Source organism: Schistocerca piceifrons, chromosome 2 (genome assembly GCF_021461385.2).
Source record: "Schistocerca piceifrons isolate TAMUIC-IGC-003096 chromosome 2, iqSchPice1.1, whole genome shotgun sequence".
NCBI lineage: Eukaryota > Metazoa > Arthropoda > Insecta > Orthoptera > Acrididae > Schistocerca > Schistocerca piceifrons.
Genome location: NC_060139.1, coordinates 169422081 through 169440828, shown reverse-complemented (window position 1 = coordinate 169440828; position 18748 = coordinate 169422081). Strand labels below are relative to the sequence as shown.

The window sequence follows — 18748 nt, the reverse complement described above, 5'->3', positions numbered from 1 at the left end:
TAATTACATAATGTCGTTTGATCTTTGATGAGAAGTGCATATTCCAATTTACTGTGGATTTAGTGAAATTGTGGGAGGCAGTAAATGTAGTTTGTGAAGTTTCAAAGTCACCTATTTAATCATTTACTTGAAAGTAGAAGACTGTGGTAATAAAAACAATTTGCTTTTTTTTAAGTTAAAGTTCTTATAATTGAGGCTTATAAAGTTTTGCTTAGTTAATTATCACAGTGCTGCCTGTAGTAAATTTTAAAAAGTGAGTCAGCTTCTTGTAAATTTGTCAACATCGTGTCTCACTGTAGTAAAAGTCGTGAACTGCATTTATGGAAAGTTATGTACTCATGCTTGCTAAACATTTGTTTCTTTTGGGTGTTGAAAGTGCATACTAATAGTGTAATAAAATCCACAGGTTATCCTTTACCATTATTTATGAAAACAATAATTTCTTTGAAACTTCCTGGCAGATTAAAACTGTGTGCCCGACCGAGACTCGAACTCGGGACCTTTGCCTTTCACGGGCAAGTGCTCTACCAACTGAGCTACCGAAGCACGACTCACGCCCGGTACTCACAGCTTTACTTCTGCCAGTACCTCGTCTCCTACCTTCCAAACTTTACAGAAGTTCGCAGGAGAGCTTCTGTAAAGTTTGGAAGGTAGGAGACGAGGTACTGGCAGAAGTAAAGCTGTGAGGAGGGGGCGTGAGTCGTGCTTGGGTAGCTCAGTTGGTAGAGCACTTGCCCGCGAACGGCAAAGGTCCCGAGTTCGAGTCTCGGTCGGGCACACAGTTTTAATCTGCCAGGAAGTTTCATATCAGCGCACACTCCGCTGCAGAGTGAAAATCTCATTCTGGAATAATTTCTTTATTCAAAAGACAGTAAGAAATAACCTGTTAGTGAATTCCATGTAACTTTCATTCTAAACAGAATAGTATTTAGTTGAGAGATATTAACCTGTGACCAGTTCATAATTTTGCAGTGAACTACGTTTATAATTTCATGCCAGCGAGGAAAATGTTTGAACAATAATACTGAACCTATGTCCAATTAATGATCCTACAGTGAATGTTACTAGTTATGTTATAAAGACCATTCAGTTTGAACAAGCCCTGAAAGTAATAGTGTGTTTCGGTATCTGTTATGTTTTTGCGAGTAGTTTGTGCTGCTCCAGCCGTTAGCTTCAATCTTACCGTAAACATATGTATGTGTCAGAGTTCATCGCACTCGCGTGTGACAAAGTATAGATTGTATTTATCCGTTAAAGTTACTAATAACTATTTTCTTGAACCAGAATGTTAATCATTCTCTTGCCTAATTAGGCTGGCGACCGTTTTCTTTATCCGTTAAGCAGTGCACATAGGCAAAAATTTTGTTTGTTACTGTTCAAATATTTGCGTAATTCTGACTTTCATTTCCGATAAGCCACTCCCGTTAGGTACAACTCGGCCAACACAACAAAATTCCTCTCAGAGGGTAATACTGCTCTGTTTCTTTATACCATAATTGTTTTAACTAGATAGTTATATTTCATGACCTGCCTCCTACTTTAAGGTTGTGGCATACCAGTAGCAGACGGTAGTGCTATAACCTCCGCCAATATATTTGAATATTTCCACTCCGTATTTTGTGGACATGGCTTGGTTGTCGTTGTTCTTTGCTCCCATGTACTTTGTTTTATCATATGATAGCTGTAGACCTGTTATGTCAGAGTAACTATTCCACGTAAGTATTCCTGTGCTACTTGTGATTCTTGTCTGCTGTTGCTGAGTATTGCCAGGTCTCCTGTAAATGCCAGATATTTTATGATCGTCTTGTTTGCACATGTTCTTCTTACTTGAATTTCTTTTACTCTTTCTTCTCATTGTTTGATAATTTTGTCCATTACCGTGTTGAATGAAATGGGTGAGAGGTCATCTCCTTGTCTGAACACCGTATGTATCTAAAATAGATCTGAGGTTTTTCCCACAAGTTTTATTTCGGGAGTGGTGTCTGTAAGTGCCTGTTGTATAAGTATCTTAGTTTTTCTGTCTATTCCCTAGTCTCCTAGTGTGTAAAAGAGAATCTGCCTGTCTACGAAAAAGGCCCTCTCAAAAGTCCAAGAATGTAGCTACAGTGTCGTTCGTCTGTCTGACTTTCAGGAGCGTTCGCAGGTTCCATATCTGTTGCATAGAGGACCTTCTACTTCTGAAACATACTTGGAATTCAGCTGTGTTTGTGTTAGCTTTTGCTTTAGTCTGTTGAGCAGTGCCTTGGAGAAACTTTATTTTCTGTATTACAATGATCTGCTGTCCAGTTTACAGTAGCAGGCCGTGGAGATTACTGTACAAATACGAAATGTCGTCCGCCACTAAATAAGCAGATCACAAAACAAATTAACTAGCATTCAACCTGCACCTAAAATGTAAAGAATAAATAATAAAATATAATATCCATCTTCTGCTAATATAGTACTCCTTTTGTACTGGTGTGGTATCTAGTGGTAAATTCATTGTTACATAGCGCTGTCAGGATACTGAATTAAGAGCTGGTTGAAAAAATTTTATTGAAAACATTATTCCTAACTTTGGTTTAATAGCTCGAGATAATGTAGTTAGTCACCGTATTTTCAGCCTTAATTACATACTCCATTATATTACACACACCAAATATATCATTCACTTTATTGAGATTATATCAGAGTATTTCGGCGAGTGTCGTATAGGCAGGGTTTTGAAGTACAGTGCGTGTAACTCCCTATCCAGTGTGCGGGAAAGCCACGCTTTCAACATATCAAGTTCACTCTGAAGCCTCAGATTGGATTTTATGTGCAGGAGGGCTCCCAGTCATACTGTACGTACCATCATATGGAACACGTGTATTACAAGATTATCTTAGTATACGACGATGGGAAACAGTTCTTCAGACGTTCATCTGCCCTGCTTTGCTAGTCCACTAGTCCCTTCTGTTGCATCGTGCTTTTGAGAGCGTGAACAACAGCCACGGCGATTGAGTGATCTTGCCATTTCGTGACATAAGCTGCGATGCTATTGCGATCGTGCTGGCAGATGCGAATTAGCCGAAACAGCGGGCGGCGCGAATAGCGCACAATGCACAACGGTTATGCGTGTGTGTGAGAGCGGTAGCAAGCTTCCCGCAATGATTACGTGTTTCTGACTGACGGAGTCGTTGGCAATGATTACGTCCCTCCGACTTGGCTAGATACCCATGCGATTTACGTCTTCATATTAAGCGTTGTCTGGCCGAAAATGCAACAGCGCTTAGTACACGCTGTCGAACTGCAAATAACATTTCGAAAAGTTGCGGCTCATGTACCTAGGGTTCCCAGCATATTTTTACAGCAGCCGATGTGGCCTTTAACTTTAGCTATTGTGAATTTTTTGTATTTTCCCGAAACGAATGACTTTACGTAAATTAATATACATTACATTCAAGAGATTTATATTTCGCTGCTTGTGTCATTGCTGATAAATGTCTTTTAGATTTGCGACATATCCATATCACAGGAACACTAAAACTTTTTATACGTTTCCGGTAGCTGATGTAATTAAGAAGCACAATTTAGTACACACAATTAGGTTACACAAATGGAGCTTGTCGAAATTAGCGCTTCCTAAATAACGATCGGCGACTACAATTACTGAGGTAACAAAAAATCCAGAAGTGCCATTTTCTGCTTGAAAATATGTAATCCCTTGGATCGCTTGTAATATAATTTATATTATCTTACTATTCTGTTTGTAAACTTATCCGAGTTTATTCTGAAACGTGTAAAAACGGCATTAATTTATTACCTGCTGTAAATTGAAGTATTGCGCGATATAATATTATTACTTACGAAAAGAAGTCTTGTGCCTGCATATAATTGAGACGAGTGTGGAATTACATATTGGAAGCAAAAGTAGAGCTAGAGAAATAATACTTTCACAGAGCTTGACACTCACACGTCAATTACATATACTTCTTATTTGGTCTGTGCCGACACACACTACATCAGTTGAAAACAGTGAAGGACTTACGTAAATATAGTTCAGATGTAGGATGTGAATTTTATTTTGTAACTGTCGGTTATAACGAATTGCGCTTTTTCTCTATAGTAACCTCAAAGTACATGTTTGGTCACTATGTAGGGTAATTTTTCTATATATACATTTATGTAGCCTGTACAAATAATAGATAATTTGTAGATTAAAATTCTCTACATTTTTCTTCGAGTGACCAACGATTCTTTCGGTGATTAACGTCTGAGGTGAGAGACAGACAGAAAAATGGGGGAAGGTACGGTGTTACTAAAGATATAGCTTTTCGATTGGTTTATTACTGAAGCCTACATGGGATGATATTACTGAATCCTTTCGTGAAATTTACGGATAACGTATGGACGAAAGAAGCTCCATGAAATCTTTTCATTGTAACTATTTTATGTGTGAATTTTATGTTTCTCCCACCTGAAAAAAAAAGACAGTGCTAGCCAAATAGCCAGTTGTATTACATTTCCCCACCTTCGATATTACTGGCCCTTCAAGATTTTCAGCAATGTTTAAAAGTTTTTCTTTTGACTTATTTTGCTGTATTTTAAGAGCTCTCTTGAGTATTTACATGTATACTACCGCTTCAGTTTCATTTATTACTGAAGATGAAGAGAGGTGAAAGCGCTATGGGAAGAGCGCTGCCAAGACGTCCGATGACGTTGTAAGAATTTTTGGAAGTTAATCGAGTGATAGCAAAGGAGAATGTAAACTGGTGTGTTTAACAAATTACAATGCGCAAGAAAGGATCACCTTTTCCGAAACCCAATAATTCCCTCCCATTCTGAAGTAAAAGTTCTAAACTTTTTCCAATGGTACCTGCATCGTTCCTCATCAACAGAGCAAAAGTGAGGCGACTCTTCGTTCTGTTGATCATCGCACAACGAACTGTTCTTTCCGGCCGCAAAACGTGTGGTGTTCAATGCCCAACGGAAAAGGGTGGTTTCATACCACGCCCTGATGCCGTTTCGTGTCGATTTTGGGTTGCCGGTATGTATAAGAAATCCGCGTGATTTCAAAACTGGGTGTCGCGTTTCTCACCTTTGTCGCAGAAGCGCCAAACGAAGTTCTTAAATGTGGGTAAGTGGGGATATAATGGCCTGCCTATCGTCTGACGAGCCCACGGTGGCATTGGCCAGAATGTTGTTGAAACTTGATGCCGATGTGACCTTAAACCTCACTCACAAACTTCTGAGGTTAGGCCCGTTTTTTGCATGGGTCGACGCCTTTCTGTCTGAGGCTTCACCGAGCACGAGGGTGACGTCACAGCTTCCACGCTTTTGCACCGTTACAGAGGCAGATTGTGGTACCTTTGAGCCTAATTTCGAACGTTTGTGTCGGAGTGGGAGAGAATTACAGGGGTCCGAAAAAGTGGCTCATTAACGCTGTTGTAGTATATTTACGGACTCGCCTACGTTATTTCATGGTGATATTTAGCAAGTCACTTAAATTTTATTAGATACAGATTCACAATGCAACAAAACAGGTTTACTATGTCTGCCGGACTAAGCAGAAGGAGCAACAAGATTACGTGAATGTAAATTCCTTTTATAATCGGAACGTATACCAGAAGAGATGTAGATGCATCGGAAGGTCAGCAAATGTAGGTTTGTGGGAACTTTCATGTAACATGCCTCTCATTATCATCTATACGTCGTTTTATTTGCGTCCGGGTTGGAAAGATAGCCTGTACAAGAAGTACTTGTGTGTCGTATGCGTGGATGAATTAAAACGGACGTTTCCAGATTGAAACGTTACTGAATCGTATTCTTTAGCAATCTAAGATTTCCTGTCGCACTCTTACATTGTCACCAAGTTTCTTGCTCTAAGTTCATTAAATCCCAAATATTTCACAGATCCTAATGTTTCTACGTAAGATTCTAGTCACGAGAGAACTTCAGAAAGTAAGTTTGGCATTATTACGAGCGGCCAACTAACTTTTATTGAACACTGCACTACAGTTCAAAGTGACACAGATACCTAACACTGTTTTTTAACATTGTCAGTAAGTCCGTGTAAACAACGTTCGGTACGTTCTGCCAACCGTTCAGTACCTCGACGAAGTAAATCCTCTCGTTCGTAACGGAGCCGCTCGGCAACAGCTGTGCGAACGTAAATCTTTGGAAAACCTCGTCCCCTATCCCCCTTCACGATTGCCTGGACACACGACAATCTTTTCGGTGATCGAGGTCAATGGCCTCACTTCCCAGTCACCTTCACCCAAGTCTCTCACATCAGAGTTGTGTCTGCAGGAAATCCTTAATATGTACTCCTGACAATTCGACACTCTTGTTGCACTATTGCCTTAGGGAGGGACGGCATGAGTAACTTACTCTCTGAAGACCATAGGTATTCCTCTGTAGCAAGAAGTTATCTACGTCAGAGTTTTTATTTCAACACGGCTCTTTAGGTTCGTGAAACGTTAAAAAAAAATTATTTGTTTCTAAAAATGCATTGTGTGCTGTGTATTTCATAGTTTTGTTAATTCAGTGATCAATTGTACTAGCGTATGGAGTGCATATCTAGTAGACCTGACAGACATCGAGTGAAATAAGAGGCGCGCTGCTAGGCTCGTAACAGTACGGTAAGGCACTTTTGAAGGTGTAATAGAGATAAGTGAACTTAAAATGGTTTCTTGGAGGAAAGACCTCTCTTCGAGGAAGGTTATACTACCATTCCGCTGCTATCAAAGTATGCCACGCGTAGGAATCATAAGAATAAAAAAGATATTAATACGTGTCCAAAGACACAACAAGAAACGAAAATTATGTAACCTGAGATGCATAATTCAATACAGAGTTTACCGTTGTCGCTTTCTTTCTTTTTCTGCATATAAGAGTGCTCTCGAGGTTCTGCGCAGCTAAAGTTTCGTATTCTTCGTGGTCTGTTCTTTACTTGCGTACAGTAAGAACTTCAAAGCGTGATGTTTCTTCTTGTTTCCAAGCAAAGGATCCGATGGTTTTGGCTTTGAGAGTAATGGAAAGATACGTACAGAAATCTGCTTTCATATTACGAGCGCTTTTGTTTTTCATTTCAAAAATAAAGTGAAACTAAAATCGTAGACGCAAATTGATTTCAGTTGCCGAAATTACAACTGATTAAGGTTATTTGTGAAGAAGTGGCTCATACTAGTCTGGTAATAAACATACATGGTACGAAGGAAAGAAGATTGAGTTTTTGAGTCGCGTTAACGCCAACGTGATTGGAGACAAGCTCAACGATCGGGTTAGTCGGTGATGGCGAAGGAAGTTAGTTGTGCCATTTCTTCAAGAATATTTCCGGCATGCATCTCGAACTGCTTCTAACGAAACCATATAAAACCACCCACTGATCGGTCGGTCGAAGGTACACGGTAAACTACTCATCTCTAGAAGGCGAGCACAGTATATTAGCAGTTGAGTCACTTCGCTCTGCAGACATTTTAGTGTTACTATTCGTAATTGGGAAGACTCGTATTCAGAGACCTGGCTAATTCTGAAATACTTCAGTTTGGATGCGATGGAAAAAAGCCCGTTCCATAAAAATTCGTATCACAGTCTGGGTTCTAATATGACCCCTGACAAGTGAGTATAGCTCCACCCCCCCCCCCCCCCCCAATCCCCCGCCTCACTCCCCCATCCTTCCTTCCGACAACACAGCTAAGCGCGTGCCTTATTGCAAAATTATGCTGACGATAAAGTGAAACCGGAGCGATATTTGAGCTTTTTAGCAGTAAGTAAGCTGTTTAACGTAAGGCTCGTGAAGAAAGGGGCAGTTGTTCGTAAGTATCGCATTTACACGTATAAAGCAGCATGAATACTTAAGAAGACGGACGGTCGTGTTTCTGTATTGCATGTAAAGCACGACAAAGGTGAGGAAGACAAAGGAGAATAAAATTATGTATGCAGGTAACGGGCCAACATTTCGCCTTTACTGCATGTCGGAACGCCTTCCGACGGGAGTTTCAGGAGTACGTGCGAGGAGAACGACCGTTCGTTACACCCCCAATCTCCAGGACAGTCTTCCGGCGAGTTCCGATGGCGAGCCGTGATTATAACTGATGTTCTCAAGGCCTCTGTTTATATAAGATTCAGCACCGAGTCTGTTTATTACAGTATCGTAGCTTATGTCGTAATGACTTCTGCGCGGTTCTGGCGCTGCAGTCTGGAACCGCGAGACCGCTACGGTCGCAGGTTCGAATCCTGCCTCGGGCATGGATGTGTGTGATGTACTTGGGTTAGTAAGGTTTAACTAGTTCTAAGTTCTAGGGGACTAATGACCTCAGCAGTTGAGTCCCATAGTGCTCAGAGCCATTTGAACCGTAATGACTTCAACAAGTGTTTTCAAGTTGCCAATTACAATTCTTGCAGTTTAGTGATGTGTCTGAGGTCGTATTCTTTTACACGTATGCTGCCAGTCACACTGATGAAACGGTTGGCTTTCAGTACGTGAGTTAATTTCGGTGGGTGTGTCGGTAAATAATTGAGCGAGCTCATTTGCTTAGGTGTTGCAAGTTTACGTCAGTGAGTGCGTGTGCGAGCATGTATATTCAAGCGACATCCCCGTTGCCTTTGTGAGTGCAAAAGGTTAACACGAGAGAACGCACGTGTACAACGGTAGCGGCGCTTGCAAAAAAGCGAAAGAGTAACTAGTTTCATGTTTTTAGTAAGATTAGGTAGACAAAAGCAATTGTCGTGAGAAGTGGTACAATGCTCTGCTCGTGGAGAATTATATATATATATATATGTGTGTGTGTGTGTGTGTGTGTGTGTGTGTGAGAGAGAGAGAGAGAGAGAGAGAGAGAGAGACAGACAGACCGGGGGAGGGGAGGTGGTCATTGGAAACCTTTTCCGAACAATCTGATTTTGTGTTCAAGGCTTTTCTGTCATTATTCCATAGAAGTACAGCTTGTTCGTTCCCTCGCTATTGTGTAGCGCTAATGCTGCACTCTGAAGATCTCTACTTCCGATTGTTTTAAAATCCGTAATAAGGGCGCCAGACAGAAAATTTTTGTGTCAACCGACAATTCATTACAAAATAAACAAATCTTTTAGTCCAAGAAGTTTACCCTCGACAATTTATTACAACGTAAGTAAAATAAAACGTTCGCTAATACTTAAATTTCCAGATTTCTACCAAAGAACTGAAAGTCATTTAATATAGGATTTCATATGACACAAACTACAAGCTACTTACGTTTAGCAACAAAATAAGTGCGGGATAACTCTGGTGTCAGCAACATCTACGTTCAGAGTCGAAGGCATCAGACACTTCTGGAGCTGTTGTGGACGTAGGTAAACCAAGGGTGGCCTACAATGGGCACAGTAAAAGCCTAATTCCGATTAATGCTTATACTTAGCTAACACTTTCGTGAAGAAAAACTTGTTTCTCTCGAAGAATTATGAATCAGGGAAAACCATCCGAGTGAAACGGCTTGCTTTCACTATTTATTTTGATCGCTTACGGTAGCTTGCAAATTTTGAATGCAGATGGGCAAGTACATTGCCCTGGAACATTTCTGAAAGTAATTCAACCTCCGCAGCGCAACGGTAGCGTTACCATCTATAATGCAAGGGGGCCCGGGCTTGAATCCCGGCAAGGGACTGGGTGTTGTGTGTACTTCATCTTCATTTCCATCATCATTGACACTCAAGTCACTGAAGTGGCGCAAATGAAAAAGACTTGGAATGCGGTGGCCGAACACCGAAGGGGATATCCCAGCCAATAAATGCCTTACGATCATTTCATTTTCATTTTATTTCACCACCGTATCATTTTGTGGACTGACAAACGTAATACGCTAATACAGAATAACTTCAGAGACGTGTAATTAACTCAAAAAATTTTCGACCAGTGAGACCCAACACGTTGTGCTGGATGGAAAATATAGAAACAGAAAGCAAAAGTGTTCATTGCGACTACAGTAAAATAAAAGAAACTCGAAATGATGTTCATTACGTAGAATTTTTTTACGTCAATATGATCGAATTGTTTGTAAGTCTCCTTTGCTTACGACTTCTGTCTTCCGTATGCATTACGAAGTTATTCTATGTAAGTAATATTTTCAGTACGTTTTAAAAATGCAACTATAAGAAATTCATCTTCGATAAATTGTAATGTGGTTCAGCACAGATATTATGATCGCAATGTCAGTATATTCTCCCTAATTCATACTTAATGCCTAAGTGTTTCGAAGCTCTCTGTTTATTACTTGCGATAAAATTGTAATGTGACGTTATACACTTTATTATCTCGAGAGTATCGTATCACGGATTGATAATACATTTTTTGGACTGTCGACAGGTCGAAATCTACACATTGTCTATGGAACACCTTACATGATAATCTTTATCAACAAAATACTGTGAGGGAGCATATAATCATCATGTGCTTCATTTCACCTACAGAAACGTTGATACTTGTGTCTGCCTGAACCGTTGGCGGTGTAGTCACGGTTCAGTCGCTGAAATATGACTTTCTGAGTCAACTACTAGACGGTGATGCGAGAATTCCAACTATACCTCATTCCAACGGCAATGATGTGTGAAGACTAAATCCTTTTCCTCCTTGGTCTTAAAATGGATACTTAGTAGAAAGGAGCAACGCGCCAACATTAATAGAAGAATTTTATCATAAAAACGTAGGTATATAGCCTACCTCGAAACTTTCAAAGATAATTCTTCAAAGTGAACAGCATTCTATGATAATGCATTATTAGTGCCATAAGAAACCATATTATTAGTTCTGAGAATAATATCAACATAAATCTTTTGAAATTTAGGATACTCCGCAGAAATACCATAGATGTTAGGCACTACCTTCTTTTCATAGTTCCGTGACTGACTATATTTTTGTTTCTTCTTAATCACTCATGCAAATCAGTCCATAAAATTCTACTTTTAGTTTATGAAATACAGAACTAAAAATTTTAACAGCCAAGATCATCAATTATAATTTTATTTACGACGACCGGATTCTGCAAACCTGAGTTGCAATCATCGTTTCGTAAGCAAATACACCTCAATAAATCTCTGTCGTATGTACAATACGTACCATACATAGTAACACGTAATTGCAGGAACATGAAGGAAGTAATACATGGGAATGTGTAGACGGTGTAACATACATGATATTTTACGTGAACAGTGTTTTATTACTGACATGCTGATGTATCACTTTCTTCATGTCGTGCGTTACGACCTGAAACGTTATATTGTACATGTGATTGAGATTTATTGAGGTGTATTTGCAGAAGATCCGAGAATGGCGAATTAGATTTGTCGAAACCCGTTACCATAAAAAATATTTATTAATAGTCTTGTGTGTTGAAGGTTTTACTTCCATATTTCATATTACGATAGATCGCCACCGTACTTGAGTTATGTGAAGCACATATAGTAAAGGTTTCTTGAAATTACTGCAACCAGTTGTTTATTGTTTTTTTTTATCATTCCGTTACCGTTTAAGAACCGCTTAGTGATTCGTCATCAGATGGTACATATTCACTGATTGTTTGCTCCAGTATGGGTTCTTGTATCTATGGCAAGCTGTATAAAAGAAACATGTAAGCACTGAGTGTGGCGACAATTGTTCACAATATGAGATCGGGTTTGTTGCGTTATTTACAGCTATTAGTGTCCGTGGGTTGTTTGTTGTATTCCCGTGACGTTAATTTTACTACACCTCACACACGTAGCCACAGGTAACACGTTCCACGTGCTTCACAAAACGTGAATAAGCCAAGGAGTACAGCTAAAGTTACAATAAAGAGTTTGTGTTAGGACAGCTACACTACCACACACTGCGGAAAACAATAAATAAATGTCTATCATCTGATGATAAATCGGCGAGAGTTTGGAAACCGGTAACCGGTAATTTCAAAAATCCACAATGGATAAAAGACATACACAATAATTTTAGTCTGTTAGTGAAAACGTGAACGAATTTACAATGTCGAATATAAAATCTCTCTGACGGTTCTTTTCTCAATAAGTCTTGACTTCTGGGCAATATGCCTCGCTCTACAAATGGGCAGTGTGCCTATTTGTACAAAGCTTTAACTATTAAACGATTTGACTTTTATGAAATATACGGTGTGTTTCCTTGATGGTGATATAAGTATTTCAGGATTGAAAGGACTGAGTCGAACTCAAGAAGTGAAATGTGTTGTTACATAATTCTACTAATGAATAAGAAAACCTAAGATCTTCTTTGTATGATGTTATTCATAATGTAAGAATTTGGTTTGTTTCCAAAACCCACAAACCAAGTTCGCTCTGCGACATTTTTGATATCAACCTGGGGGTTGATTTGTAACTCCCTCCTCCTCCCCCTCCCCGACTTCTCCCCTATCCCTCTGCAAAGAGGGACACCTTTTTTTCCACCTCTGGGTAGTTCGGTTCTGAACCTTTTTTTACCCTCTCCTGGGAAAAACCCAGCATTCGCCTCTCCTTCCCCACTTCCCTTTCCTCTCCTCCAACTGGAAATTTTGAGGAAAAAAGGCTCAATCTCTGCTGGGGAGGAAGTATGTCAAGTCACGAAATTCAAATCAACATCAGTAATAATACATTGTTCGAACACTTCCTCGAAAGCCAGTTTCTGTGGAGAACTATCCAGTAACTATGAGATAAAAACAGGAATCAGGCATGGTGACTGTCGCTTTTGCTTTTCAGTTTCTCCCTGGAGAACGTGTTTAGAGACCAGGAAACTTCACACGAAATGTATCAAATTGCAAATTCAAAAATATAACAGGTATGCAGACTGCCAGGCATTCGAAAAGACACTTTCTGTTAAGACACACAAGAAAATTTCAAAATTCAAAATGAAAGCGTAACTGTACGATCAGGAGAAATCGGTTTACAGATTTGTTTCCCTAGAGCATACTTTATAATAGACGTTAAGAATTAACCTCTGAAATTACTCACAGAGCAAAATGAAATCGAGAAAGTCAGCTCATTCAAATATCTCGGTGAGTATAAACTTATGTATTCTTATTGAATACACAGTCACGGTTTCTTAAGTATCAACAATGGATAAGCTTATTTTACGTTAGCAGCTAAACATCAACAACAGTGAGATGGATGTCATTCTTCTGGCATTTGTCCGAAATGCATGACGACGACAGATGAAGAAAATGTTTTGAACAAGTGTAAAGCTGAAAGGGCACTGTACACTAATATGTGTCTAAGAACTTTTGATCGGAAAATGTGTGTGTAACCCGTGCTAGTTATCATTTCAGCTTTATAATTTTTCAAAAAATTTGCTTCATCAGTCATCATCAGTCATTCTAATCAAATGTCGGAAGAGCGACATTGCTCTCCTGTGCATGGTGCGTACCGTGGTCTCTACATGTTCGTAGACTTCTATGTTTGTTCGTGGCCTATTGTATTGTGTTTCTGTTATCCTTGGGCCAAGAACGCTTCTAATCAGCCGACCTCCTATTTTCACGATTTCATTGTACCACCTTCCCGCACTGTTTTTAGTGTTAACTGGTAAAAGTGCAAATATATCTGTTGATGACTGAGGATGATGTGCTGGACAACACCACATCATATTTACGTCATTTGCACACTAATAATTAAGGCCATTACAAGTGAGGTGTTTTTAGGTTGATTAGTCCTTCCAAACACTTGAAAAGAGGAACCCATTAATGCGTATTTTTCCCTGGTCACCAGGTAAGATGTTGAAGTGTAGACATATGAAGAAAATACACAGTCTATGCTGTCAGGAATAGTCCATTTAGTGATGCAGTACGGCCATGCAGAAAACATAATTCCATAAATTTTGTTACATGTTTGTGGGAAGACCGTGTAACGTATCTACAACAAGTAAAACCTATGTTCGTCTGTGAAAATGAACTCGATAAGCAACCTGAGCCATCAGTAATCGGAATCTAACCTGCATAACACTGTGTGCCTGTTGTATGAGTGTCAATTTCACAGTCTTTTAAGCCCTCAACAGATCGTTGCATGAAAAAATTAAAACTAACATTTGGGTAAGCTATGTGACTTTGTACTTGAATAAAAATTTACAAGTGTTACGGAATCCGTCTTGTGTAACGGAATTTACTGGATTAGAGTACATGACATATTGTGACGTGTCTGTGTCTCTGTTTTTGGCCCTAAGTTTTGTACTCACCTCTTTAGATGCCTGCCTTTTTCCAAGTGATATACAGCAATTCGCACCAGCATACTGCAGCGTCGGCTGAAGCTTATTGTTACTAAGAATGAATTTAATAAAAATTCGTCTGCTTGGGTTCTGTTAACTACCAAATAACTTGTAAGAATGGGTTTTATAAATTAATTTCATTTAAAAGCTACAGAAATCATTATGACCAATAATAGTTTAACAAGTATTAATGATGGCAAAATGCCTGACAATGACCTTATAAGTGACAGATTAAGAAATTATTTCAATTTCAAAGTTACATTAACATTTAATAACCACAGCATATTTATGAATTAGATGTAGAGAATAATAATTATTATTTGGAGGGTAAAGAGGATTCTTTAACTGATCAGCAAAACAAGAGATTATTGCAAACTCTAAAAATCACGAGCCTAGCCCAGCAACTGCGCTTTACGCTATTTTATCTCGAATTACGTCTTCAGGGGTAGTGTAGCAGAACTCTCTATTACATTGGTTAAATGTTACGCTGAGAATCGAGAATAATATAGCCAACTTAAGGCTCAGATATCGGTAGTAACAATCTGAGGATGAAACACGGGAGCGTGATTCTAAGCATTGTTGTGAGACGAGGTCTGTCTGCGAGAGTACAATTTCAGTACTGTTAGTCGAGAGCTCGGTGACGGAAGACGTGTCAAACTCCCCTCACGACAGTGATGGAAGATCTTAGCACACTCATTTATATAGCCAGGAGAGATATAGATGGCTTACCTATGCTTGAAGATACAATTCAAAGTAAAATTGGCAAGCATAGCGTAAAGCGAAATTGCAGGGTTAGCCTCGTGATTGTTTGACCGAGTTTGCCATAATCTCGTGTTTTGGTTGTCAGATAAAGCAGCTTTCTTATCCTCCAAATATTAATAATTATTCCCCACATCTAATTCACAAATATGCTGTGGTTATTAAATGTTAACGTAAATTTAAAATTGAAATAAATTGTTAATCGGGCTCTCAGCCATTATTCATACTTACAAGGACACTTTCAGCATTTCGCCATTATTAATACTTGTCAAACTATTATCGGTCATGATGATTTCTGAAGTTTTTAAATAAACTTAATTTATGAAATTCCTTCTTACAAGTTATATAGTAGTTAACAGGACCCAAGCAGACTACTTTTTATTAAATTCATTCTTAGTAACACTAAGCTTTAGCCGCTGCTGATGCATGCTGCTGCGAATTGCTGTAAACCACTCGGAAAAAGGAAGTCATTTAAAGAGGTGAGTGCATAGTGTTGGGCCAAAACAGAGACACTGACACGCCACAACATGTCATGTACTCCAATCCAGTAAATTCTGTTGCGCAAGCCAGGTTCTGTGTCACTTATAAATTGTTATTCAAATACGAAACAGATAGATTTTACAAATGTTAGTTTTAAGTTTTTCATGTAACTATCTGTTCAGAACTTAAATGACAGTGAAACTGACACTCATACAACAGGCACACAGTGTTATGCAGGTTAGATTCCGATTACTGAGAGCTCAGGTTGCTTATCGAGTCCATTGTAGGTACGTTACAACTGTTCGACATAGAGGAAAAAAAGCCGGCCGGAGTGGTCGAGCGGTTCTATGCTCTACAGTCTGGACCGCTACGGTCTCAGGTTCGAATCCTGCCTCGGGCATGGATGTGTGTGATGTCCTCAGGTTAGTTAGGTTTAAGTAGTACTACGTTCTGGGGGACTGATGACCTCAGCAGTTAAGTCCCAAATTGCTCAGAGCCATTTGAACCATTTTTTGAGGAAAAAAAACCAACACGCTGTAGTCCACACGTATTAAGATACCGCATATAAAAATATATGCACAAATCGTAGTTAACACCCGCCATCAGCTATGACCAGTTGCAACAGTCCAAAGAAGCAGGTCATTATAGAGAGAAAAAATAATCCATAGTAAAGTTGCACATTGCTAGAGTTAGAAAGTGTGGGAAATTACTTCACGTGCCGTTCTCAGAGTGTCTCCGCTGGAGCTATTGAGTTGTTTCATTACATTACGAGGAGGATTAACATTTCTAAAGTGGACTATCTGACGTCACTGCAGCCCACAAAAGTTAGCAGTGGGGGTTACGAACCATAATGCACAGAGGTCGTGCCAAGTGTTGGAAGAGGTCGGACCTGTGTTGCACTCCCAACGGCAGATCCTCCTATATGGCATAATAAGTTTTGTTTTTCCTGAAGTCGAGATAATGTCTAATCTAGTACAATCGTACAGGCAATGATTTTGGCTAGTGTTGATAAATATATTTTTGCCGTGAATATATACGGGCTTAGATGATGACAGATGATAAGCAAAGCTCATGTTATCACCCAAACGTTCATCGGTAAGTAGGACGATGCGGACTACTAAGTTGCTTAATGCCTCAGTGAAGCGGCTATGCTGTCCGTGATGACCTCTTGGTCACGACGACTGGTTAAAACCATCTTGTGTCTTGAAGAACGTCATGTCACTTATTGCTAGCAGTTCCACAAATTAGATGGGTGTGTGGTCATAATTCCCCTGTGGCACAGAGCGTGTCATATGCCGCACACAGCAAAGCTGTGGCAACTTCGAAGTGGAAAAGCATATTAGAGTAACTTTTCCGTTCACAATGGGAGTGCTTGCTTGGTCAGAGGTAGTTTTGGTCACGTGAGTTTCGTGAATTCTGATAAACTCAGTTGCAAATTTTTGGAACTGATAGCAATAAGTGACACTACAAATGTACACCAACAAAACTGTCTCAAAAACATTCTAAGACCAGAATAATTTGCTCTTTATTTGCTGATGCTCCAGCCTCACCTGTGGTGTTGTGTTACAGTAATTACTCATCACAGTTCATATGTTGGAGAGCAGTGTAAGAACAGCTACACTGCGCGAGTGGCAAGTTAGATTAACAGGTCAAGTTTGCGCGGATGGACTTCGAAGTTGCAGTAGCAACAGGTAGATCTGTGTTGCTAAGCAGTCACGCACCCCTGTCAGGCCCCTGCTTCCTCGTAAAGAAAGTCGGTTCCACACTAAGTTGTAGTACATGGTTTGACATTTATTTCCTATGTTAATCGGTTTATCTTGTTGTGATTATCAACAAACAGGACTAATTTCAATTAATTTCTAATATGAGAGGATTTAACATGTTCCAAAATGTTATGTGCAACATATGCATATTTATATATTTAGTGTTGAGTGATCAATTGTGTATGGTGTGTAGCACATCTGGCACAGAACACCACTGAATATCGTGCCATACTCCGTGCCTACTTTATTGTGTTCAAATGTGTGTGGAATCGTACGGGACTTAACTGCTAAGGTCCTCAGTCCCTAAGGTTACACACTACTTAACCTAAATTATACCAAGGACAAACACAAACACCCATGCCCGAGGGAGGACTCGAACCTCCGCCGGGACCAGCCGCACATTCCATGACTGCAGCGCCCCTGACCGCTCGGCTCATCCCGCGCGTCCCCACTTAATTACACAGCACTACATAAGTAACTTATATCCTGGAATACAACATTTAAAATACTTAAGTCTACCATACAATGAAGAAAACTGTCGAAACTAGTTGGAGCATAAGAAACATTTTAACAGCATTGCTGTAACATACACGCTTTGTCCATTGAGCCTCGCGTGATTAGCCGAGCTGTCTTAGGCGCTGCACTAATGGACTGTGCGGCTGGTCCCGGCAGAGGTTCGAGTCCTCCCTCGGACATGGGTGTCGTGTTTGTACTTAGGAAATTTAGGTTACAGTAGTGTGTAATCTTATGGACTGATGACCTTAGCAGTTAAGTCCCATGAGATTTCAACACTTTTTTTTTGTTTTCTTGTTTTTTTTCCATTGAGATGGTTATTTCGTGTTAAGCAAAGTGAGGAAAGAAGGAAGATAACAGTTTGATGTACCGTCGACGAAGGGGTGATTAGAGAAGAAGCTGAAATTATGATTCTGGAATGACGAGGGTCCGCAGCTCGTGGTCGTGCGGTAGCGTTCTCGCTTCCCGCTCCCGGGTTCCCGGATTCGATTCCCGGCGGGGTCAGGGATTTTCTCTGCCTCGTGATGACTGGGTGATGTGTGATGTCCTTAGGTTAGTTAGGTTTAAGTAGTTCTAAGTTCTAGAGGACTGATGACCATAGATGTTAAGTCCCATAGTGCTCAGAGCCATTTGAAACATTTTTGAATGACGAGAAAGGAGACTGGACGTGACCTTTCGAATTTAATCTGACCGGCATTTGCGTTGAGCCATTTGAGTGGCCACAGAAAACTCATTACGTGGGTTTTAAGCACTGTCCTCCCAAATACGAGTCCATTGACTTCCACCGCGCCACCCAGTTGGTGGTCAGTGAAGCGAACTGGAACCAAAACATGCCATTCCGGCGTAGCCAAGGGAGATAGTCCAATAAAAAATAAACCTGGAAAGTGTGTGTCTCAATGGGTGGATGTGTGAGTGTGTGCGTGTGGTATTGGCACCCGGTCAGGGTGCCGCGGTACGGACAGTCCTCATTAGCCGACGGCCCAGGACGCTGCGGGTGTTTACGCGAGCAGCGGCCGCGCCCAGGCCGAGCAAACAGCGCAAATGGGAGGCCGCGCGGCGCAAGTGTTTG

The 18748-nt window shown here is 40.2% G+C and overlaps 1 non-coding gene across 1 annotated transcript; it reads right to left on the bottom strand.

The window, feature by feature from the left end:
* Positions 1-472: 472 nt before the first annotated feature.
* Trnas-uga lies at positions 473-547 on the bottom strand. Its single transcript has one exon. It is a non-coding gene; the product is annotated as a tRNA-Ser (tRNA).
* Positions 548-18748: the final 18201 nt, after the last annotated feature.